A 9,705-nucleotide genomic window follows, 5' to 3' on the forward strand; every position below is an offset into this window, starting at 1 on the left:
GTTTCGTGGTACTGCAAATAGTGCAGATTTCTTTAGTAATTGCAAAGGAAGAGATTGAAGCAGGGTCAGACGCCGCAAGATTTTCTTTTAGAGATCGAAGGTTTTGTATACATGGGTGCCAGGGAATATTCATTAGAAATTGGGGATAAGATTGCGCTGATAAGACGCGTATTTTTGAGTGGATTATCTACGGATTTGTCAGATTTCTTGGTTGCCTGCGAGGACCAGCCGTTGCACGAGATTGTTGCTAAAGCCAACAAGTTATTCACCTCTAGGGCTTGTCGTACGTCTTCTCGCGATATTCGTCGTCCGCTCCCTGTCGCGTCAGCTCAGCGGTCTAATGCGTCTAATATGCTTGGTCCTAATTGTTATTTTCACCGTGCGCCAGGTCATATAACGGCCGATTGCAGAGAGAAACCCCCTGGACGCGTGTGTTGGCACTGTCGTCGTCACGATCACAATAGGTTGCATTGTCCCTTTTTATCGGGCCGGGGAGCCGAAGCCTCGCGTTTGCCTGGCCAAACCGACGAAGGGGCACGTTCTGACGACCAGCAGCAGTCATGGTAATCATTGTAACGATCAACCGAGAGTCTTAATGGGACGTCCATTAGTGACTTTGCGTATTGGCGGAAGGAATTTAAGGTGCTTTGTTGACACCGGTAGTGCAGCGTCTCTCATTAAAGCATCCGTTTTGAGCTCATTGAATGTGACGTCACGTGCGCGTATGGCACGTCAGCTGATAGGAGTTACGGGGACATTACTAGATACAGTAGAAGAGAGGGATTTGAATGTTTCAGTTTCACCGCGTCTGAAGCTTGTGCATAGGTTCATCGTGACAGGCTCTTGTCCGTTTCCAGGTGACGTCCTATTAGGCATAGATTTCCTTAGAAGGTTTTCTTTTAAGCTTTCGCACCGTCCAACACCTGCGCAATGTTATTTACGTCTTGAAGACGAACGTCTTCCCGTTACATTCACCGACGCTCCTTCCGTAGGTGTCGCATTAGTCAACACGGACTCGTCCGAACTTGACATTAATGTAAGCATACTGTACAAGGCCCGACCAGACACGTTCGTCAGGGTAAAACGTACAACAGTTTTGCCGCCACGATCGGCTAGGTTTGTTACCGCTTCAGTACCTAATCTGAAAGTTCCCGACAGTGATATTTTCATTGACGGTGGCGTGGACTCCTTACTCATACCTCGATCGATTGTGAAGGTTAAAGATAAAACCGCTGCAGTATGGGTAGTAAACATAAATGAACAGAATGTAAAATTACGTGCGGGTAGTGTATTGTCAAAAATCGGAGAAGTTGATGCAGATCGTGCAAATGCAAATGTTCTTACTGTAGACCAGGTAAATGACGAACACCTTCCAGAGTCTTCCATCACGTTACCCTCGCTTAATCACCTGTCGTCCGGCGAGAGAGAGAAGTTAGAGTCAGTCTTACTTTCTCATAATTCCTTGTTTGGGGGAAAGAAGAGTGATGTCGGCGTCGTCCCAGGGATCTATCATTATATTCCCACAGGTGATGCCGCGCCAGTACTAACGCGTCAGTGGAGGTTACCACAATCGGCAAAACAGGTTATTAAGGAAGAATGTAAGAAGATGCTGGAAAGTAAGGTTATAGAGCCATCAACATCCCCGTGGATGTCTCCCATTGTTTTGGTGAAAAAGAAAGATGGCACTGTTCGCTTTTGCATCGATTTCCGCAATCTGAACGGAATCACGACCTCTGATTCTTACCCGGAGTTGATCGATGAGCTAGGTAACAATGTGATATTTTCAGTACTTGACGCACGTTCAGCTTATTGGTCGATAGAATTAAATCCGTCCGACAGGCCTAAGACGGCATTCTCAGATGGCACCTATCTATGGCAATTTCGCCGTATGCCATACGGATTGAAGACGGCAGGCGCGACATATCAGCGTATGATGAATTTTGTACTCTCTCCAGTTCTGTCACGTCACACGTTAGCCTACCTTGATGACGTGGTTGTTTATTCGGCTAATTTTTCCGACCATTTAAAGGCTCTAGATGAAACGCTTGCCATTTTGGAGAAGGCCGGATTCAAAATGAATGTAGAAAAATGCCAGTTTGCCGTAGATAAATTAAAGCTGTTAGGTTTTGTGGTTACAGCTGATGGCGTATCACCGGATCCCGAAAAGGCAAAGGCCATCGCAGACATGCCCACACCTCGTAACGTGAAAGAGGTGCGGCGATTTTTAGGTGCGAGTGGGTTTTTCAGGCGTCACGTACCGCATTACGCTACGATCGCGTCGCCGCTGACCTCGTTGACACGTAAGGACACGCGGTTTACATGGGGATCCGAACAGCAAGGGGCGTTCAACAAATTAAAACAAGCGTTGGTCACAGCACCTATCCTACGTAGACCTGACTTCGATATACCCTTTGAAATTCACACGGACGCATCCAAATTAGCAATAGGAGCATGTCTAATGCAACGTGTTAAGGGAAAGCCTCACGCAGTTGCGTATTTCAGCCGTAAATTAAAGGGTCCAGAGATAAGGTATTCTGCGACAGATGCAGAGGCTCTTGCTGTCATAGAAGGGATAAGGGCATTTAATGCTTATGTATATGGGAGACCTTTTGAGGTGCTGACAGATCACCGCCCGTTAACTTTTATTTTTAAGAGGCCAACACGTTCGGCTAGAATGTCGCGTTGGAGTCACGAAATCGCGTCCTACGATTGCAAAGTAGTGTACAAGCCAGGTGCAGCACATCACGTACCAGACATGTTGTCCAGGACGGTTGCCGCGATAGATTTGTCAACTGTGGACCCTGAACAATTTCGTGCCTTGCAGTTACAAGACCCCATGTGTAGGGATCTTATAGAATTCTTAGAAGGGCAAAGGGTACCCCGGGCTAAGATCCATGCGTCCTTAGATGAGTTCGAGCTGAAAGATGGAGTACTGTATCATGTTCGTGATCTCCCGTCTGGTCTAATAAGCCAACTTGTTCTTCCACCTAACGTAAGATCAGCTGCAATGAAAATAGTGCACAACAGCAGTACCGCAGGTCACCCAGGCGTATTCCGAACTTTCCATCGTCTTAAAGATCATTAATGGTTTCCTAATTCTGTCCTTTTGCAGAAAGTATGTGCAAAGTTGTCCGACGTGCCAGAGACGTAAAGCAGTGCTGAGAGGACGTGCCCCTCTCGCAACACAACCTTTCGAGAGGGTCTCCGTCGACATTGTTGAGCTTCCGCCTGCACGTAACGGTGACAGATACGTAATGACGGTTATAGACGAACTCACGAGGTTTGTTCAGTTGGTACCACTACCAGCTAAGGATGCTCATACCGTTGCGGACGCTTTGATTAGTAATTTCACAACCCTTTTTGGTCCGCCAGTCACTTTAACATCCGATAATGGGACCGAGTTTACTAGCGAGTATTTTCGGGAGGTCTGTAGCTTAATGGGAACTAAGACTAGGTATACTACTCCCTATAACCCCGCGTCAAATGGGATGGTGGAAAGGTGTAACCGTGTTGTCAAGGATTGCTTAGCAGCCTAGAGTAGAATACATGCGTCTTGCGTTAAACACGGCTTTCCACAGATCAGTTAACAACCAGCCATTGTACCTTCTGACTGGTAGGGATTGTACTTTTCCGGTCGGTTTGACAAATCACCACACTCGTGATGGGGAGATTGGAAGACGGCAGCTTGATTTGCTCGCTGCTCGCGATTCCGCAGTTACCGGTACGCAAAGAGTAAGGGAAGAAAATATGGAGGGTGTAGATCGCAGGACCAGGGCGATCCCTGAACTGACTGAAGGCATCTTGGTATTGCGCAGGAGACCACCAGGTCAAAGTGGTGCGGGTTTAGCGTCCAGATGGCTAGGACCGTTACGTATAATTAAGAAAGTTGGTCCAGTTTCTTATATATTAAGAGATGTCGCTAAATTAACAGAGCACAGGGTACACCGCAATCAAATAATACCTTTCCGTATAGACGATGAGCTGCAATTGATTATGCCTGAAGGTGTAGAGCCCACACCAGATGAAGCTGAGCCTGATCCAGACGATCCTATTAATGTTTTGTTGCTCGGCCTTGTAAGGTCACCTGAAGCTTTGCAGACATCGGTTTAGCTAGCTAGTTTTGTTATTTGTCCGTGTTTGTTTTTTTTAGCACCTTTTGTTTTGCTCATCTTGTGTATGCTTTATGTATGTATATATGTTTATACTCAATGCTATTTTCTAATGTTTGTGTTTGCATGTATGTTGCACGTACTCTACACCAGTTATGCATGTTGCTTGTGCTGTGAACTTTTAACGCTTACTGTCGTGCTTGTTGATTGAAAAGGGAGTAACAGGACTGCATGAACGTGAGGTAGAGCACGGGTTTGGTGCATGACCTAATGCCTGAAATTTTCCCCCAGTGGTTCCTGAAGGAGGATGTCCGGATGTTTCGTGCATGGTTGTTCCAGCTTTCCTTCATTTGGTGACGAAATGGCAGTTTCCACGTACTCGTCCTTCCCCTTTGTTCTCCGTATATGTGTGCGCCACCGATGTCCGCTTCGCTCCGTTCCCTGTGATGCATGCTGTAGCCGCCAGAGCAGCCTCGTCGTGGCTGGGCCGTCTGCAGGTGCTAGGGCGTGGGCCACAAGACTCCACGTCGGCCCCGGAGGTGGTTGCGGCAAGCCGGGGCGGCTAGCCGTCTGGAAGGGGGCGGTTGTAGTGGCACAAGGCGATGCCACGTCCCATGCCTCCTAATGCCACGTCGCATGAGTCCGTACGAGCCCTGGACAGTTGTTACTTCCCCTCCTAAACGACCCTAACGACTGTCGCCACCTCAACCTCGGCGATGAGGTACGGGGGGGGGGGGGATCCTGACGCTCGCTCTCTCTGGGCAGCCACGGTACACGACACACTTCCTGTGGCAGACGCGGGTTGCAGCCTGAGCTTGGGGGTCGCCGCGTGTCTTTCGGTGGATTCTGGGACACGTCGCCATGTACCCCGCCTGACGTGTGCCGTATGGTGGAGCCTGATGCCTCTCCTCTGCAGGTTATGTACCTACCCTTTTCGTGCCTCGTAAAACCTCGGCGTTTTGTGCTCCCGCGGTAAGATTAGCAACACTTCGTACGTGCATAGTGCCCGTGTAACGTCCCGTATATTGTCCCACGTACAGTCACTGTGTTTCGTGTTTTAGTGTATTGTCCCGTGGACAGTGTTTCATGTTGTGTTTTAGTGTTTTTCCGTGTTTCGTTTCATGTTTAACGTAATTCGCGTTTTGTTTTGTTTCGTTTATGTAGTTTAGTTGTTTCGTGTTTTGTTTGTTTAATGTAATTTGAGTTCTGTTCTGTTTTACGTAGTTTTAGTTGTTTTGTTACGTGTTTAATTGTATTCAATGTTTTAGTTGTGAGGTCTCCGACCTCCTACCCCTCCCCCCCCCCTTATCCTGATCCTTGCCCTTATTCCTTAGTCTTCCCTTTTACCGCTTTCCTCGTCCTTAACTCTTTTTCATAGTTTCCCCTTTACTAGCATTCATACCTACTCCTCTTTCCACTACAGCTTATGCCTATATACCTTCCCTATCCTTATCTTTTATTCCCCCTCGTTTTCTCTTCCCTACTTCTTCTCTCCCTATTCTCTCCTTTTCTTTATTCGTTTCTGTTCACTTGCCCCCGTTTTCTTTTCCTCGTACTCCTTCCTTATTCCTTTTCATTGGTCAAAACGTTTCTTGCTATCTTCCCTTTTCACTTTCCACTTTTTCTCATCTTCTTACTATCTGTAACTTGGTCTATTCCTACCCTCTCACTAGCTTCCGTCTTTCCTGTTTATTCCCTCGTTTTCTCTCGCTCGCACACTTTCCACACTCCTTCTCCTTCGTTCATCTTTTCGTTCCTCATTTTCCTTTATCTTCATTCGCTAACGCCTGTTCTTTCCTCTCAACTTTTACTTTCGTGCTAACTTCTCCCTTTCTTTTTCTTAGTCTATTTTATCTCTTCTCTTCTCTTGCCTTCTGCTTGCTTTCCTCCTTATCCCCTCTCGACTCACCGTTTCACTTGTTTTCGTTCTGTTTCTCACGCTTACTCTCCTACTCGCCTCCTCCTGTACCCTACTCCCCTACCCTCCCCTCTGCCTAATCCCGAATCCCGAATACCGAATCCGAATCCTTACTTGAAATTAAGGTAATCCAGAGGGGCGGCACTCAAGCACTTCGGAGATGATTCCCGCCCACGCAAACAATACACTACATATTGCTGCAAGACCATGTAATTTATTTTGTACAAATAAATGTTTTTTTTTTGTTTTGTTTTATACAATAAGTTCCTCATTGTGTTTTCGAGGGGTTTGAACCCCTCGGGTGCGGATAAGACTGCTGAACAATTCTCTTTTTATCGATTTTATTAAGGTTATCAACTTTGCTGTGGATGGGTATTTTATATCTATTTATTTTTTTATTTCTTACATAGTTTTACTGAATTAGTTTTATAACTATTTATTTTCGTAATGGAAAATCCCACCACGCCTCTTATTAAACTCTTATATTATTGATTTTATTTGTTGTCTTAAATACTTTAATTCTTAAATACTTACTGATTTTATTATTTATTTTTGCTTTTACTTATGTTTTGAACTGTGGATTTTTAATTTCTCATTTTTTTACTTTCGATCTGCCATCGATCTGCCACGTCACCAGTCTTATTTCGCATTTTATTAATTAGTAGGACGTCTTTTAAGTGATCCACTTGTATTTAACATTACGTTATAATTATCTTCTATTTTTGCGCTTTGTTTTATAATTTATACTAAGTGTTTTATTGATAAGCTACGTAGATTTTTGTGTTCATTATTTTATTTTTTACTTTGCCATTTTGTATCCTTTTTTTCATGACTTTTACTTGTATTTACTTTTAATTAAACCTTTTTTTGTAATTTTATATTTTATGAGATGTGATTACTTTTATTGTGAAATAATTTGTTGCCACGTTGGCGCCTACGGCCTGTATATAAAGCGCTCCAAATAAACCCAGAACGGGAGTTGTCTCTGGACTCGGTGTTTGTGTACTTACCCCCTGGATTACCCTGGATTTCCCTGTGGCGACGCTGGAGCAGCAAAGAAAGGTTGTGTTTGACCCTTTTACATCACAGATAGGGATAATTGCTGGATGTGCTTTGTGTGTTTACTAAGAAGACATAAATACGTTACTGGCCAGCCCAGCCAGAGATGCCCTCACAAATGTTCATTTTAATTGGTTACTTTAGAAGGAGTCTTGCCTTTCTTTTTATGTTCTTGATACTTTTATTAGTTTACTTTTTAAACTCCTTTTTACGACAGTTTATTTGACCTTATTTCTCATGTTTTTATCGTTTTATCACGAGCGTTTGTAAATAGAGGTGGCGAACGCACGTAACCAGACCCATCTTAATTGGGACTTGTACCTGGGGTGTGGGACGAATAAGTCTCCCCACGGGGAAGTGAACGGGCCCCCTCCCTCTTCCTTTCGGCCCTAAGCCGCCATCCGCCGCTTCGGCGGGTGATTTTTCGGGCTTCCCCTCGACATTACCTTACAGATGATTAAATGGTTCCTAGGAATTGATTTAGTAGGTGGGGTCACATCCACCCTGGGCCTCCCTCCATTTGGTTCACACTTAGCCACTTGTTTGTCATGCATGGTGCCCCTGTGCACTGGGAGACAGGAGTCCTGGAGGTTGAGCGATGCTGTATGAGTATGTCCTGCGGCTAGCAACAAACCTCTTTGGTCCTCTATTTCGCATGGTCTTGTGAGTGCCACCAATGCGAGGCAGGGTTTGTGTATATCCTCTCACCACCCCTGTGACTTCTGAGCATAGTCTCATTACACAACGTCCCACAGGTCTGTAGGCCCCAGATGACCATGGAATAGTCATTATATTAGCTATCTTCCTGGCCTTTTGTAATCTACCCTCCTAAAAGCTCATACTGAATAAATCTATTAAAGGCTTGTTCTCCATGCTTACTAATGAGTTTAGAAATCATATCTTTCATCTCTATCTTCCTCAGGTGAAGTGCTTTTCCCTATTTTGAATGCATTTAGGAGCTCGTGTGTAGTTACTGCAGTAATGTTTACGGGTGAAACTATCTTTCCCTTTCTTTCGGCTTCCCATGCAAGGAAAGCATCACGAGTACTTTGTGGTAGTGAAACCAGAGAAGACGCTTATGCCCATTTCTCAATTTGTTTGTTTGCCTCCTCCTCAGGATATGGATGACCGATGAAGTTATTTGTTTTGCCCCTCACCTTCTTTGCATACCATATTTCTTTGAGACTTTTACTTTCCTAAATATTTTGCATAAACTCTAACCAATAATTTTCCCTTCCCATCTTTTCCCCCAACACATCTTTGGTTTGTTAAGGAGCATATCTTTATCTTCTCGTCCGTCTCTTTTAGCCCTGCGTCCACCTCTCATGACTGCAGTATTTATTTTCCTTGCTCCATTTTTCTTCTCTCTGTGTAACCTAACCTTTGTAGGTAAACATCTCTCTCACGAGAGAGAGAGAGAGAGAGAGAGAGGGAGGGAGAGAAGGATATATATATAGAGAGGGAGAGAAGGAGATAGAGAGAGGAAGGAGAGAGAGAAAAAATATATAGAGGGAGAAAAGGAGATACAGAGAGGGAGGGTTAGAAGGAGATGCAGAGAGAGACCTTTTGACAAGTTTATTGAGACAAGTGGTTACTTACATCTCAAAAGGATAAGGTAACATTGGTAATCCTCATCCCAATTATAGAGAGAGATTGAGGGAGGGAAAGGAAAAGCTATGGGAGGAGGGGTGAGCTATCGATAAGCACTTGTTTGTTTGTTTCTGGTATATTTGTATGCTTCTCAGTTTATTCCATATGTATAAGGATTATTCTTGCACCTGTTCCTGCTCTTGCTCCTGTTCCTACACTCGCCCCTGTCTTAGCTCTTGTTCCTGTTCCTACTCTTGCTCCTGTTCCTACTCTTGCTCCTGTTCCTGCTCTTGCTCCTGTTCCTACACTCGCCCCTGTCTTAGCTCTTGTTCCTGTTCCTACTCTTGCTCCTGTCCCAACTCTTGCTCCTGTTCCTACTCTTGCTCCTGTTCCTACTCTTGCTCCTGTTCCTACTCTTGCTCCTGTCCCAACTCTTGCTCCAGTTCCTACTCCTGCTCCTGTTTCTATCCTTGCTCCAATTCCTAATTTATTTCCTGTTTATATACTTGCTCTTGTTCCTACTCTTGCTCACGTTCCTACCTTTCTTTCCTGTTTATACTCTTGCTCTTGTCCCTACTCTTGTTCCTGTTCCTGCTCTTGCTCCTATTTCTACACTTGCTCCTGTCCTAATTCTTGCTCCTCTTTTTACTCTTGCTCCAGTTCCTATTCTGTTTTCTGTTTCTACTTTTTCTACACTTGCTCCTGTCCCTACTCTTGCTCCTCTTTTTTACTCTTGCTCCAGTTCCTATTCTGTTTTCTGTTTCTACTTTTGCTCCTGTCCCTATTCTTGCTCTTGTTCCTACTGATGTTCTTCTTCCTATCCTATCCTAATTTTGCTCCTGTTTCTACTTTTGCTCCAGTTCCTATTCTGTTTCCTTTTTCTACTCTTGCTCCTGTTCCTACTATTTTTTTTCATATTTCTGCACATGCTACTTGCTACTCTTTTTTCTGCCTCTACTCTTGCTCCAGTTCCTACTCCATTTCCTGTCTCTACTGTTGCTACTCTTGCTCCTGTTTCTACTTTTGCTC

This window comes from Penaeus japonicus, unplaced genomic scaffold, assembly GCF_977035675.1.
Source record: "Penaeus japonicus unplaced genomic scaffold, GWHDUDI00000001_assembly GWHDUDI00000020, whole genome shotgun sequence".
Classification (NCBI taxonomy): Eukaryota; Metazoa; Arthropoda; class Malacostraca; order Decapoda; family Penaeidae; genus Penaeus; species Penaeus japonicus.